The 15987-nt window shown below is 36.6% G+C and overlaps 1 pseudogene; it reads right to left on the reverse strand.

The window, feature by feature from the left end:
- Positions 1-640: 640 nt before the first annotated feature.
- Positions 641-7640, reverse strand: LOC139128028 (aqualysin-1-like; annotated as a pseudogene).
- Between the last annotated feature and the right edge of the window lie 8347 nt (positions 7641-15987).

The raw sequence follows: 15987 nt of genomic DNA on the forward strand, positions 1-15987 counted from the left end.
CATATAGAAAGGTATGACTGTCCAGCTGCTACGAGGCTGACACATTCAAATCATGATAAATGATGCGAAAGTCGACGCTAATTTCGATAATCATTATCTTGTCATACAGTTTCGGACTAGCCAATTCGAGGGGGTTCCTGTGTGCATCACGTTAACAGATTCGTGTCCATTCGTTGCAAAACCATTCACCTTCAACATCTGGCTCGTTCACCGATTTAATTATATTACTGAGCTATGGCAAGGAACGATGAAAGTACACGTAATTGGCACGTAATCTGATTGGTTGAAAAAAATAGAAGCGTCCAAGGGTGACGTCACTTTTTTAAAAGGTTAATATCCACGAGTTTGCTCACATGACCGATCAAAACACTCAAACAATACCAACAACAAAGAAAGAAATGAAACACGATTGGAACTAATTTGGGATAATTGGACGATGAAGTAATGTCGGTTTGATCTGCAAATGTAAGGTCATATGCCTTTTCCTTTTAATTTACACGCTTGCTTTTTATGAGCAATTTGTGATATTGCAATATTCAGCCATAGGGCACTTAACACGTTTGAGAAAATTGGAAAATATGGAAATCCTATAAACCGAATCTGTTCCAATCGTGTTATGAATGAATGAATGACAAAAATATTTGCTATTTAAGATTTTTATTCTTCTCTATTAATCTACAGAAGCACAGTTAGAGAAAAGAAAACTTTCTCTGCTGGTACATCATCATCAACCCAGAACTGAAAACAAAAGAAATGCAAAAAGTTAGTGAATCTACTGAAATAATATCCCCATTCCAATAATCCTTGAAAAAAGGACTACGAATAATATACTCGCGATTTTATTATTATGGCTACCCAAACGCTGTGTCGCTGGGGATTGTATTTTACTATTTTTCTTCAGGAATGTGGTCAAACTACGGGAACGTTCTTACTTTCCATGGAAATACCGGATCAGGATACTGTAGCTGAAATAAATGACTGTTGTGCATAGCTGCCAGCTTCATTGACTGATTTTTTGGTGATTATTGTAATTTTAGTTTTCAACTAAAGTTTTGTCGTTTTTTTCTATACAGTGAGAAATTTGATTTTAGTCGTTACTACACTTTTGTGAACGACATAGTAAATTTAGACAAATGAAAAATCCCATTTGGTCCCAAAGTATCACTGATAATATAAGACTATATTTAAAAACTGAAAAATTAGTTTTACACTCCAAGCCATTTTGGTATTTGTTTCTTTTAAGCCTTTATGTTAAAATTAGGCAGTTATTTCGGGTCTTCAGTTGAAAGGGCATTGTGGAAATGGTGCTTATAATTTAGGCAATGTATTCTACGTCAATAGACTATTTCGTGATTGACTTGTCATTATCAATGCAGCTTGCATCGTTTCAACGTGTTTTGATTTAAGATCGGAGTAGCAAAGGGTCTTGTTACATATTTCCATTATTTTGACTCAAGCTTAAAGGTCCATAAGCTGTATCTTTTGGCTATTTTTTTCGGAACTTTTGTTTTGTTGTTTCCCTACACTTTCGGCATTGAATCCCTAAACTGTAATTTAATGCCAAGTACTTAGCATATCAACGCCACCTATATGAGTATAATCTACATTGTTATTGTTGAAAATTGTACTCAAGCCCGGACTAGAATTCATTTGTAAACAATACATAATGATCATTACACACATGCAAGCTGTGTTGACATAAAGAATACTTGAATTTCAGCATGACAAGCTTATTAAACGGGCCAGTCACGATAGTTGATATACAGAAGGAGAATACTCAAAAACTTGCCACAAGTTACAGCTTATGTCCCTTTAAAAGAACCATACAATCAGTGTGCCATTGAAGTGAAATCGTATTCAAATGGTTTCAATTGTACGACGGAAAAACAAAGAAACTCTGGAAGCTTTTGTTCATAAAGGTGTTTACTTCCAATAATAGTACTCACTTATCTAATTGCAATAGAGAAGCAAGTTTGGAGATCCTGAGCCAGGATTTGAAATAACACCAGACGTGGCATCACCAGTCAGTTTGCTCTTGCAGTTAGCACCAGTGCTGCATTGTCCACTGGCAAGATGAACAGCGGTGACACCTGTGAGAGGGAAGTACATCTTACAGTTACCGCAGCTCTTATCAGAGAAAGATAAAACAACGATGGACGGCAGAGTTCATGAGTGACTGAACGTGCGAAAATGTTCTCATGACATGGTCTATAGCACAAATAATGTAACAGTTATTCATATTTCCGTCTGTGAATCTTTGCAAACATAGAGTGGCCTACAGAATGTTAATATATGCGACGAACATTGAAATAATAAATCTGCCACTCATATTGTATAGCTAACTTATAAGATACCCACGTTGCGTTTTTTTTCAAGACGTTACTTCCCCCTCTTTCGCAAGAGACAATAATTTGAACTGACCTGCAACGTGTGGGCAAGACATAGAGGTACCGCTCATGGTGGCGTATGCGGTATCGCTAGTATGGTATGAGCTTCTAACACCTGAACCGGGAGCGAAGATATCAGCGCAGGTACCGTAATTAGAGAATGATGATCTGCGGTCAGAACTGTCGGTAGACCCAACGGTAACAGCCTAGAAACAAAATGAACATATTTTAATTGAGAAAATACAGTAATTTGATCATTAACTTTCAGGTGAGATCTTCATAATAAAGTGCACGACAAAAAATATTAAGTTCTACTGGCCTTCCGAACATATACATTGTTGACGGGCTTCTTGTTCAAATATGTGGTGATAGAGTCACTTCATACTTGTATGTGTTTCCTGCGTTAACGTACTGCTGCGCATCCTCCGTTTTAAAATCTCTATGTAGCTGACCTAACTTTGTCTAACATACCTCTGCAACTCTGGCTGGGGATTGGTTGCAAGCATTGGCATTAGAGTTACCAGCGGAAACAGAGGTTGGGTAGCCAGCGGCGATGACATTTCTGACACCGTTATCCAAGGTTGTACTGGCACCACCTCCAAGAGACACGGAGACAACGCCTGGTCTTGGTCCACTAGCAGCAATGGCGTCCAAACCTGAAATGTTAGTTGTGAAATATAAGCTTACGACAACAAAAATCGACACATAGAGTAGTATAGATATACTCTAAAATTCAACCCTAGTTTGCCGTTATTCCGAAGAGTTATACAAGAAAAAATGTGAGTCGCAAAATGCCTATATTTGTACCAATCTTGTTTGGAAAAAATAACACTCAGCAAAAAGCAAGATTATTCTGATAACCAACGGTGTCATATTATTCATTAAAACAAATATTCGAAAGCTAGATCCTTACCCTCTATGGTCTTGCTTAGGTTTTTTTGCTGTCTATAGATGTTCTGAACAAAATAAGTCAGCCCAAAACACAACAAATATCAGAATCACCATTATGCATGAAATTTGTACTTTCTTTAATTGTAGATAGTTTTCCGGCTTTTAAGTACAATTTCCCCCTTCAACACTCGCAGTAATACCTCAACCGCAACAATGAAAAGCCATAGCCAGTGAGATGTATCGCTCATTTGCATTGACTTTCAATATATACCGTGAAATTGAAAGTCTTCGGTTTTCGTAAGAGCAAGACAAGTATAGACACATAACGTTCGGATAATCTACAGTAACCCAGTCATCTTTACTTACATAGCTAAAACTTCAAAGGAAATTGAGCTCATGTGGAAAAGATAGGGTCCACTAACATTTACTGGAACTTGTTCGGATAAATTTACTCAATACATACAAATGACACGCGAGGCTTGAGATATAATTATTCACTGATCACTTTCAAAACAATTTATGGAGAACCTTAACCCAAAGACGAGACCATCAGGATAGATGAGATAGAAATGAAGATGTTCTTGTAATGTGAGAATCTTACCGGCCACAATGTTAGAGGTCAAACCAGATCCCTGGCAGTTGAGGACACGCACGGAGTAGACGTTTGCTTGCACTGCAACACCAACAGCATTACCGACGGCAGTACCACCGCAATGGGTTCCGTGACCATGGCAATCAGAGCCCTAAAACAGCATCATATACAAGTCATTTTCGATGGTGTCCACTTAATTCAGATATCAGAATTTGTGTTCATATCTGTATTTCATCAATGCACAAACACGACTTTGTGGCGATTCTTTAATTGCATGCTTGGAGAAGATAGAAGCTAAGAACTTCGCACGTTAAATCACCTAAGATGTTTACTGAATCCACTTTAAGGTAGAAATGCATAATCACATTATTTATTAATCGTTGAGGTACAATTGAATCATATGGAAAAATATTAAGTTAAGTTTTCAATGGCGTATTTGAAAATGGAAAGATTAATTTTTCCCAGTTGAGTTAAAATAGGAATGATGGCCATTTGAATTCGAAGTGGTGGTAAATAACGGGACATTTGTTTCTCTTGTGACAGATTTTGCACAGTGACCCACAAGGGGAACAGATCAAACTTCTTCAGGGAAGGTTTTAGCAAATGTTGAAGTCTTTCGATTTCGAGGCGCGAACTACCTTTGTACGACATCCGAAAGGGCATTCTCGAATTGGGAAATTCCTTTACTTTTATCTAATTTAAAATGTACGCCGTTTATAATATCCTTTGCAGGCGACACAAACTATGATTGTATGAAACAGTTAGACACTGTATTTTGGATACACGGAATGGAATCGCGTATAGTGTTGTTGATGAGGGTGTGTTCCATTTTGCATTATAGGGTGTTAGTTAAGTCACAGTGCCTGAAGGGACTGTGGTTAAGTCGTCTATTTTCTCTCTTTCTCGCACATTCTATTTTGATAAAATGTCCAACAGCTACAATGCGACAATTGCCTCCTCTAGTAATTACGGAGTTAAAATTAATGAATGATACTTAAATGATAATGGAGAAACTCAAAAGTTTTAGCTTTTCAATTATCATTTAAGATCATTAAATGGAATTAATGATGTAATTAATAGTGAACACCCTCTCATGTTTTTCGCAAATTAAATTTTTGCTGAGTAATCACAGTGACATTCGAGTATTAGACGAAAAGAATAAAAAACATATTGCAGCACGGGTACACCTACCAAAAATAATCAGCAAATATACTGTTAAAACGTTAATTTACATTATTTTTAAAAAAAATCAAACTTTGACATTAAATGACTTTGCAAAAACTGAACGAGCTAAACCCAAAATACGTTGAGTAGGTGTTAGTGCCACTAATTATAGAATAGTAGGCGAAAGTTTTCGTGCATGTAAAGTAATTTGATATATATGATACTATGATACAATTAATCTTCTAGCCAGGACCAAAGTATCAGTACGGTAATCGGCACAAACCCTTTTTGAACGCAAAGGTAGGAAATTAGAAAGACTTACATCACGACCGCTTGTGAAATCATAGAAGGGATGAGCACGACCATTGAATTCCTGATGGGTGTAGCGGAGACCAGTGTCAGCAATGAAAACATTGGCCCCATTACCGGTACCTGTGTGTGAGATTGAAATTGAAATTGTTTTGCAAAGAAGTGTAACAATATTAACCACATCACACGAACAGCAGGCACCAGGGTAAATATATATTTATTGCGATATCTGAAAATTATGTATCAAGATTTTCCCGTTTGACCATGCAATACATAATAATCGAAGACAATATTTCTCACCATAGATGTCCATTCTATTATCGAGTGGCAGGTTTCTCTGATCAAGACGATCACATCCCATTCAACATCAGCTTTCATGATGGAGTCGTCCTCAACGTATTCAACGAAGGGCAGACCTCTCAGCTTGATGATTAAACGAGAGAAAGAGAGTTTTACTGCATGATAATTTGATATAAATACCTTTTGAACAGTAGGTCCGATGCTATCAAGAACCTGCCCCTTATCTGTTTCTGCAACAAACGATAACTTTTTATGTATTGCCGTTATACAAGATAGACATCTATCCCTTTGCTGCAATCTAACTACATTAAATATTTTATAAATTGGTTGTGTTTACAATACAGTTTACTCGAAGAGTTTTTTACACCTTAGGAGTAGAACAAGAAGCGTTTTACAAACAAAAGTAATCACTGTAATCATTTAAAAGTTAATAGAAAGTTACGGCTTGATCCAATACAAAATACAACTGTCGACGGCAAGTTAGGACGATACAAAATGGACTATGTAGGTGAAGTATTGGGTGGCATTTTCTGTAGAGTTACTTACCTGGTTGACAGATCCCAAGTGTTCGACGGCGAAACCATTGAAGACCGTTCCATAAACATTTTTAACGGATGCGCGAACAGGGAGGCTATCCATAACACTAGCGACACTAACACCATCCTGAAAATGAAACGCAATGCATATGTATGACAGAGATTCCTCTAATATTATGATTTACTGCTACTGGGCGGGTCGATATCAAAATTTGCAAGCAAAATATTAAGCTCCCATTAGCAATTCCTTTATACAGTGTAATGATTTTATATTTTGGTGTTATTTTGGTGGCCCCAAGAAATTACTTAGCTTTGGGGTTATTCTTGAAGTAATAAACGATGTGTGTGGCGATTCCCATAACCGAATCTATACTTGAGTGCTATACTGTCTAAATTGAAGATTTCAGTCCTAATAATGCTCTCGTTTGGTTGAAATTTCCGAAGCGCCCTCAAATGCTTGATAGGTAACTTTTATTTGATACTTTGTAAATTATATTTTGATATGTCGAACCATCATTAAAATAATGATCACTTACAAATATTATGCATGAAAGATTGCTCTTACAGAGACACAAGACCAAGTGAAACGAGCAAAAATAATCATCTGCCAATTAGAACAAAGTAATTTTGAAAAACAGCTGTACGGAATACTCGTATGATAATAAAGACTTTTTCAAGGCGCCCCCAAATGTGTACTAATTTGTACGATTTTTCGCATCCGCACGTCCATTCCTAAACGCTTTCAAGGGTGCATACTGCGATAGTCAAATATGTTTTCGCTTTGTGGGAAATTTAGGATATGTGACAGTAGCATTGATATGAAAAGTAACACGTACAGCAGAGAAATTTAACTTTTTTTAACAAAGTGTCATGATTTTAAGCACGGACGTTTCGATCCTTGATCGATCCTTTCTGAATGAGGGCAAGTTTCAAGACGTATATCGTGCAGAGCCGAACTGTCGGTGTACTCCATTTCAACTTTAGAAAAAGAGGCTGTACATAATATCAATGCTCTGTCTAAAACATAAAATATTGGAATGTTTTGTGTGAATATGGGTGTCTTACCTTGAGGGCCACCAGGTATCTGTTTTTGACAGCATGCTCGGCCCTATGGTAAGGTGCCATGTAGGCAGCGCTTGCTGCGGCGACGAAGAGAGCCAGAAGAAGAACACGCATCTTGAAGTTTGTCTGAGAGAGAGAGAGAGAGAGAGAGAGAGAGAGAGAGAGAGAGAGAGAGAGAGAGAGAGAGAGAGAATAGAGAGAGAGAGAGAATATAATAGCAATGGTAGGTATTTGTCTAGTAAACTGCCAATTCAATTGAAAACCATGATGTGATTAGAATATCTGTATTCTTACCTCTATGGCTTGGAAGTCCAAAGTGATGAAGTGTCCCTGAAGAACCGCAATATATAGACGACTTACCGACGGAACAATTAGTCATTAGCATCTGGTGCTTATCATATACAGGTCGCACGTGAGGCTGATTGATGGTTTTGTTTTGCAGAATATGATATTTTTTTGCTGATTCAATAATATTTCATCACTCCAGTCTGTGTGAAAATAAAATATGATGTATTTTCACCCAGTTGTTGTCATGATGGTATCGCTATTGCATCAGTACTTCATTGCAAATGTTCTCACTATGGGGATCTGTATAGGATAATCAAAAAGAGAGCCCATGAATGCCTGTATAGTGATCGTCTACTAATGACAATAGTCGATCTAGTCTTCAATAATGGAAACTTAAGAAACTTTATCTACCCAATGGCGATTGTTTCAGTGGGAGTAACATCAGTACAGTTGAGTAAAAGTTCAAAAAATAACAAGATTACAAAATTTGAGAAAATCCTCTGCTTTATCCATAAAGTTCAATAATATAATGATCACTGATCCAACTAGACGACAGATTTTGTCGTCTCCCACTCTCAATACATTATCTTTACACAAACATAAAATAGAAAACATAGTTAGAAATTCTAAAACTTGACTATAAAACGAATGAAATAATGAAATATTTATAGCGAATAGAAAAATTCTGTCATTTCAATTTTCGCTGCCTGAAATGCGTTTTTTCTTATGTTAAGGGGTCAAAACGAGTGATGTTGAAATGTATTGTGGGAAAAAAAAAAACAACTTATCACCACAGGAAGATTTTGAAATGATGATCTGGTAACATTTTTTAACGCAAATGCAATCGTTTTCATGGCAAAAAGTTCCATTTCATTGTTAAAATAGCTTTACTGACGCATCTCTATAGGCATTTCTGGTGTTAAATTCCTACAGCTTTACTTTGCTTTCTGTGGGCTCATTGCTTTACCTGTAGAATTCCGCCACGTTGAAATATGGTCGACCGCCTGAGACAGACTATGACTCACTTAGGTGGCCAAATCGTGTTACAGGTTCCTAGCATTGCAATTGTATAAGCTTAACATTCACCATTGGAAGAGCTTTGCTAACTATTGTCGAGAAGATTGTCAGAAGCCTAACATTTACACTGTTAACTGAAAAGTTTGGTATTTACGGCAAATTCGCCTTACTCAGTGTCATTAACATAAACTGACTTACTGTAACAAAATGTGTTTTGAATTTAATTTTTCAGGGGCGACAAACAAAGCTATTTGCATAAAAAGGTGACCTCTAAGTATATTTTTCGATCAGCAGTTTTATCTCGCGTCAGCCGGAAGGGAAAAGGGTAGGCGTTCGCATTTTTATCATCTGGTTGCATGGAAGTTTTAATTGTTTACTCAGCGGTTTATCTAGAATAAATCGCGCAGGTACGCTGGTCTCTTCGATTGCCCTGGGGTTAGAAGAAAACCGTAGGGCTGAGAGTGCGCAGTGTAGAGCTTTTATAACAAGGAGGTATCAGAAGGACTTTCTTATTGTAACAGTCTGTTGGGAAGTCGTATCGAGAGCCAATAATCGATGATTGAGCCACTAGTGTTCGAATCATACTTTGAAGGCAGTTGCGAACAGCTCCACTCACCTGTCCATACCTTAATTGTGCTCTAAATCCCATCGAAAATAAGACTTCTTTGTCGACACTTGCTGAAACTGGCTCTGGTTGGCTGCCTGCCTAAATTTCTTATTATTTTGATAACTTTAAGGTAGAACGCGCCTCGAGGACAGATAGTCGGCCTCTCAAATTTCTACAGTTCTTTACTGATCTACCGCTTGTGGACTCAATTTAAAGCTCTTGGAGAAAAAAATATTCCTCCGTCTTAGTTTTTCGAAAATCTAAAATTTCATATTGCCCAGAGTTAATTACAGGAAAGGCGGCCATTTCGAATTTCAAATGTCGCTTAATGTTTGGTAATTTTTTTCGCTAGTTCCAAATTTTACATAACGACCCCTAATCTTTATTGTTGGTTTGGTAAGAGAATGGTTGAAAGTTTCATTGAGGAAAGTTTGAGCAAAAGTTTAAGTCTTTTTCTTTCGAATCGCATACTACCTAAATACGAAATATCAGCATGAGACACTCAGCGGTTGTTATCAGTCGTCTGCAGCTTACAACCCTCTGCCATTTAGTTTAGCGATACATTCCTATTCTTCCTAGACGAGACAAGTGTGATTCACGGATATGCTCATTTTTAGCGAGGGATAATAGCTTTTCGGTAAGAATAATATAAGAATGTACATAGATTCCCAACCAGATTTTTCAAAATGATAGAGGCGTGCCTTATGTCTGGTCGGTACTGCCATTCATCAACATTCTTTTCTTTATCTGCCAACGTGTGCGCCATGTGGACATCCCTTCACACATTGCAAAACTGACTAATCTATTGCAATATTATGAGGAATTGCCAATAAAATACTAAAAGTCACCACAACCCCGCTGGCATTTTTTAAAATTTGCAATTTCATCAACGGAACGTTTTATATCTGATATTCGAAGGTTTTGCATGCTTTAGTAATGCCTACACCAATCGATCAAGGCATACTACTGGACCGTTTATATGATAACCGCTTTCAGAAGTTGTTTAAAGAAAATGGTTCTCGTTTAAAATATCACCAAATTCTTAGACACATATGCAGTAATGCTTATTTTTTAAGTGAGTGTTGTTGGCCTTGGAAGCTTTATTTCAACATTATATTACCATCGCATTTTGATTGGCCGAGCTAAACCACGTGACTGACCACAAATACACAGTAATGGTTTGTGTACATGCCCGCGAATATGAATAATAAGATTAACAACTCAAAGTATCGTAAATTTACAGCTCAAACGTAAATCGTAATCAATCACAAAATAAAATGGAGCACTTGTGGGCCAAGTTGAGATACTTCTTTCCTGAAAATAGCTCCGGATTTGCCAATTTTTTAAAGCGCGCGTGACAGTGCGTCGCGTATTGCTCAGTTCTCGGGCCCAAATGTCGTTCGCTCCGCAAATTTTCGCAAATTTTGACGGTTTTCTCGGGTTCGTTGATAATATAATGGAAATAACAGACTCCGCCCTGACCATTAGCGTTTATTTATGGGCGCGGGCTCGAGGAAGGCCAAACAGCAAGCCTCGCCCATTAATTTTTGGCTTTCCTCTCGTCCTTGCCCATAAAAAATGTTATTAGTCAGCGTGCCCCCCGTTATTTCTATAATACATGTGTGGCATTCTTTCTTCGTCAAATTAATTACGTGGTTACCTGCTCTGTCACTGCATATAACCCAATGTTACGACTCACGTCCCATCCCTCCTTTTTGAGATGACTTGGGTATTGAATACTTTAAAAGTGCCATTGTTGACGTTTTCAATCGAACGTCAGATTGCAGTTAAAATCAGCAAATGCGTTAAACATATAAAGTGTGCCACTCGTGTAATAAAAATGATAATTAATTAATTGGCTGTAGAAAAAATGGGCGATATCATAAGGAGACCTTACAGTTGGTTCGAACTTTAGCAGAATTTATAATCTGAAAATACAGAGACAGGCACATTATTTTTTTCATAGCACGCAGCATGAATGTAGTGTATGAGTGTATGTTATATGTAATATCTGACTTTTAAATAGACAGCAATGACATGTAGCGTTGGAGACTAGTTCTATTTGTTATTTTAAATATAAATTTAAGCCGAGACAGGTTAAAATACACTTTGATGCTCGCTCAGGTATTCTAACAATTAACAAACGCCGACGACACGTCTTGCTTTGAGTGAGATTATGTTTTTTTCTTTTTTTTTAATTTGTGACTTCTTAATATTTGAAAACATATTTATCCAGGGAAAGCCAATATCTATATTTTTGTGACACAGATAAGAAGGGCAATACCGCGGCGTGTAATTTGTCACTCTTATTTATACCTAAATATTCCGTCTGGGTAATGGTCGATTTTGCAACACGTCAATTTAAGTAGGTTCTGTTGCCAGGGAATATTTGTGGCAATAGAATTCTTTGCCGAGAACCTTGCGATTCAGAAATTATATGCTGTAAAGGTACCAGACAATGTCGTTTTGAGCAAACGGGTATTAAATCTTTTATTTCAAAAGTGGTCTTTTACGGCGCGCCGATTGTTTCAAAATTATTTTAAATATTTGTGAGGACCTAGAAAAAAAATTAAATAAACGAAAGGGATGGGGGTCATCCAAGATGAAAAAAATTGCAAGGGGTAAATAAAAAGGGAGAGGGTACAGTGTAGATAGAGGAAAAAATCGCCAGGGTTATTAATAAAGGGGAAATACAACCGGAAATAAAATGTAGGGTATCGTGAAAAAGGATGGGGAGGGGGGGTAACATCCAGAGAAATATGGCTCGGGTAAAAAAAACAGGGGGGGGGGTATTATAATAGTGGTAGATCCAAATTAAAGAAAATCTGTTTGTGTCATTTAAAAAACGAGGGGGTGGGGGTTTAGCGCTGGTGTAAATAAAAATGGGTTTGTTAGATATTTCTGAGAATCCAAAAAAAAGTGAAGGATAAGAGAATAGAGTTTCAAAATTATTTTAGATATTTGTGGTGATTCGGGAAAGGAATTTGGGAAAACAAATTGGGAAGATCCAGAGAAAAGAAACACTTGGGAGAGAAAAACCTAGGTTATCACAATTTACTTTGGAAAAAATACGAGTGTACCATGATGCAAAACTTCAGTAGATTTATGAATGTCAGAAAAATAGAAGATCAAGAAATCAAGATAGGGGTCGCTACCACACAAAATTTGTGGGATGGGAGGACAAAATAAAAAATGTTAGTTGGTCTTGGTATCCCGATTTTCCCTTGAGCATTTCGCGAACTGAAAAAATCAAGGGGTGATCCTTAAGCTCTCTCATTATTTTTAGTCAAGTAAAAAAGTGAAAGGATGGTGATCCCACAGATCCCTCATTATTTTCAATATAGGGTCGATGGTGTACTTTATAATGACCGAAGAAAGTTGACAACAAGGTAACCAAACTGGAAACAGCTAAATTCCTCCTAATTTCACAAGCACTAGGTCGTGTATTAAAAAAGTGAAGGGTTATCAATCATTTGTATCCGTATGTTTCGTGTTTTATTTCCCTGCGAATATGACATAAAACTGGTCCAATAATCATTTCCATTGAAGGTAATACATTACCAGGTCCATGGGACATTTGAGATTATGAATTTCAGTAGGACCATCCTGAACTACTGATAGTTAGTGGTGGTACCAGGTGTCCGGAATGGGTAAGCATACCCTGCTAGCATGCTTCACCCGTCTGGATCGGTCCCAATTGTCTAAATATTGAAAGTATGAAGTGATACAGTATATGGACCACTGTAATAAGTCAAAGCCGGGAATGCTGTCGCTGATCATTTGAGTGACCGAGGTGTCATATTTGGCCAATATGTCGCCATATCGACTGTAGAACTTTTAAACAGTCCTCACGAGTCTTTTGGATGTGTATCCCTGTCTCACTAGTTTTGATACCAATAAGCTGTGTCTCATTTGAAAATCGGAGTAGGAATCACAAGCCCTAAAATATCTGAGAAGTTGGGACACGTACACACCATAAGCAGGTGCAGATGGAATATTACTTGATAAGTGGGTACAATTTATGATTTCAAAATCGAAATCATCGCTTTTCTCATACAGCTTAGTGTGTACCCCATTAGTACCCACTTGTAGGAACAGATCAAGATATAAAGCTGAGTTCTCACCCTCAGTTGTTTCTTTGATTTCCAACTCATCAGGATAAATACGATTTAAGTAATTTGATATGTCTGGATTGTCTAGACTAATCAGATAATCAATATATCTGTACGTGTTGTTAAAACGCCTTGCAAGCTTTTTTGGACCCTCCTAAGATTGTATGAATTCTGCTTTATATGAATACAGAAATAAGTCAGCAAGAAGTGGTGCACAATTTGTACCAATTGGTATGCCGATAGATTGTTGAAATGTTATACCACCAAACTTAACAAATATGTTGTCGATTAAGGAATTAAGCATTTTAATAATTTCTTCATCTGTGTATTTGTGCTGGGCATCCATGTTGTTACTAAAATAACCTGACGTATGTTTGATGGTAATGTATTGGTACCTTCTACTGCCATTTTTATACAGAGAAAGCTTGTTTAACTGAGATTACAACCTTGTTTTAAGTTTATCGTTGGGAATTGTGGTGTATAGTGTGGAAAAGTCAAATGTTCGGATTGACCTGTACTTGTTTTTCTTGACTCTTAAATCAAGCAACAATTGCTTTGAATTTTTTAGTATCCCCATTTAATTCAACCCACTCGTTTCATACACTTTGTCACAATATCGAAAAAAAAACATTTTTATGGTTGTTGAAAGTATAGTCAATAATTGTGACCGATGTTTAGTAGTGTATTTGCTTGATTCTGCAATAAAGCGTTATTTGTAAGGGTTCTTGTGCTGTTTAGGTATCCAATACAACATAGACAGTGTTTTTTCCTTCTCTTGCAAAGGAATGCCAAATTCATTGAGCACTGATGAATTGTTTGAAATAATGTCTTCCTCAGAAAGGGAGCAAAGACTATAGGTTGTATTACTCTTATCTGAATGAAGGTTTAATTCATTAATTACACACTGGATATAATAATTCCTACAGACAAAGATAATGTTGTTTCAAGCTTTGTCTGCAGGAACTAAAACATATTCGTTGTGTAAAGCATCGAGGCATGCTTTGACAGACGGGTCATCTAATACTGAGGAAGTATTTACACATTTAGTGTGAGAACAGAAATGTGAAATACGTGATTTTAATTTATCTCTGACTTTGCTCAGCCAGTCAGAGTGGCATTTCACATCAACTTCCTCAACTGCAGCCGACTGTCTTGCATATATTTCGGAGGCGAACTGTAAGGAAGGCGACCATATTAATCACTTACATCAGTTTCTCAACGCCGATGCTTTCCGTATCGAAAGCTGATGTAAGTAAGATTCGATCGATGCAAGTCGCATGAACATCCGACGCGATTTGATAAAGTTACGGCATTCGAAGTACATTCTCGCCACCATATCTTGGTTAAAAATAATAATCAGGCTTTAAGAATAAACGAACAATTAAACAAATAATTATATACGCCTAAACAAACAAATAATTATATGAACAATCAAAATAAATAATTAAATAAACCCCTAAACAAACAAATAATTATATACGCCTGTGACTGAAATCATTTCCATACTACATCCTTGTTATAATTTTTAATACCGTTTTCATATTGCCATTCTTTCAAACAAATACTTGTGCGTTTACTGCAGACTTCTCCTCAAATTATTTTCAATATAAAGCAGTATAGCCTTTCAACACAGTGTGTCATTTTTTGACACTTTCAGCAAGACAAAGCCTAAGACTAGTTCGGGAATATTGTCACTTTTCTGATTTTTTTTGCATGTATCTTTCGTTTATTTTAATAACAAAATAAACTGAAAAAGGGGGGCTACTGTCGTATCATTTGATTTACTAGGTCCTGAAGAATCACTACCCATGGTATTTCAACCAAAAGCTTACTTTTGCATCATTTATAGGATACATTTCGCAAAACACACAACTAAAACTTGTTAGGTAATATTGTAATTTTTCTGATTTTTTGCATGTTGTATAACGTACAATGAGTAGAAAAGATAAATGATGAGAAAAGTACTGTGTGCATCTTGCTTTTAGAGATATATTTTATAAAAATATGCAATATACCCTTTGATTTTTGTGCTGTTCACACTGTTATAAGACAAAACAAAACATTAGGAAGCTTATTAATACAAACGTATTGTACTTTCCTACAGTGTAGAGTTCTAAATAATTCCTCTACAAATAACTTTTGTATATTATGGGAAAAATGGCTGTTTTTAATGAAGTTATATGGTATTACATATCCATCAAAACCACAAACTGCAGTGTTAGTATTTGTTGCATTTTTTTGAAGAGAAAGGAATACTCTTAGCATTTTAACATCTAGTTCGGTGTCATCACTTTACAATTATAATTTTCAAAATGTCTTCTCATTTCAAACCTTTAAGTTTCAATGTTTGAAGAAAATGACATTATCGCAAGGGTGTTCTTTTGCATTTCTACATGCAAATTAATGGAATTGGCTGATACTGCTCCATCATTGAAAGTCCTTCACCTTGAAGTGAAAAGCTGGGTTTCAGAGGCTGATGTTAAGCCGACGGTTTCAACTCATCCAAAGTGTGTCCACTTTCTGTGGTATTCTTGCATTGTGCGGATTTTAATTCAGAGACAGTAACTTAGTCATTTCGGCCCGAATATTTCCTCTTCAAGTTATTTATCTCCTAATTACATCGTTAAATGAATAAATACTTGCTGGTTTAATCAACGTAGAGAAGAAGGTTGGTTACATTCAGCCTTGATTTCATGCAGCTGCAAAATGCTATACATATAGG

The sequence above is a fragment of the Ptychodera flava genome, unplaced genomic scaffold (genome assembly GCF_041260155.1).
Source record: "Ptychodera flava strain L36383 unplaced genomic scaffold, AS_Pfla_20210202 Scaffold_41__1_contigs__length_1339820_pilon, whole genome shotgun sequence".
Lineage (NCBI taxonomy): Eukaryota > Metazoa > Hemichordata > Enteropneusta > Ptychoderidae > Ptychodera > Ptychodera flava.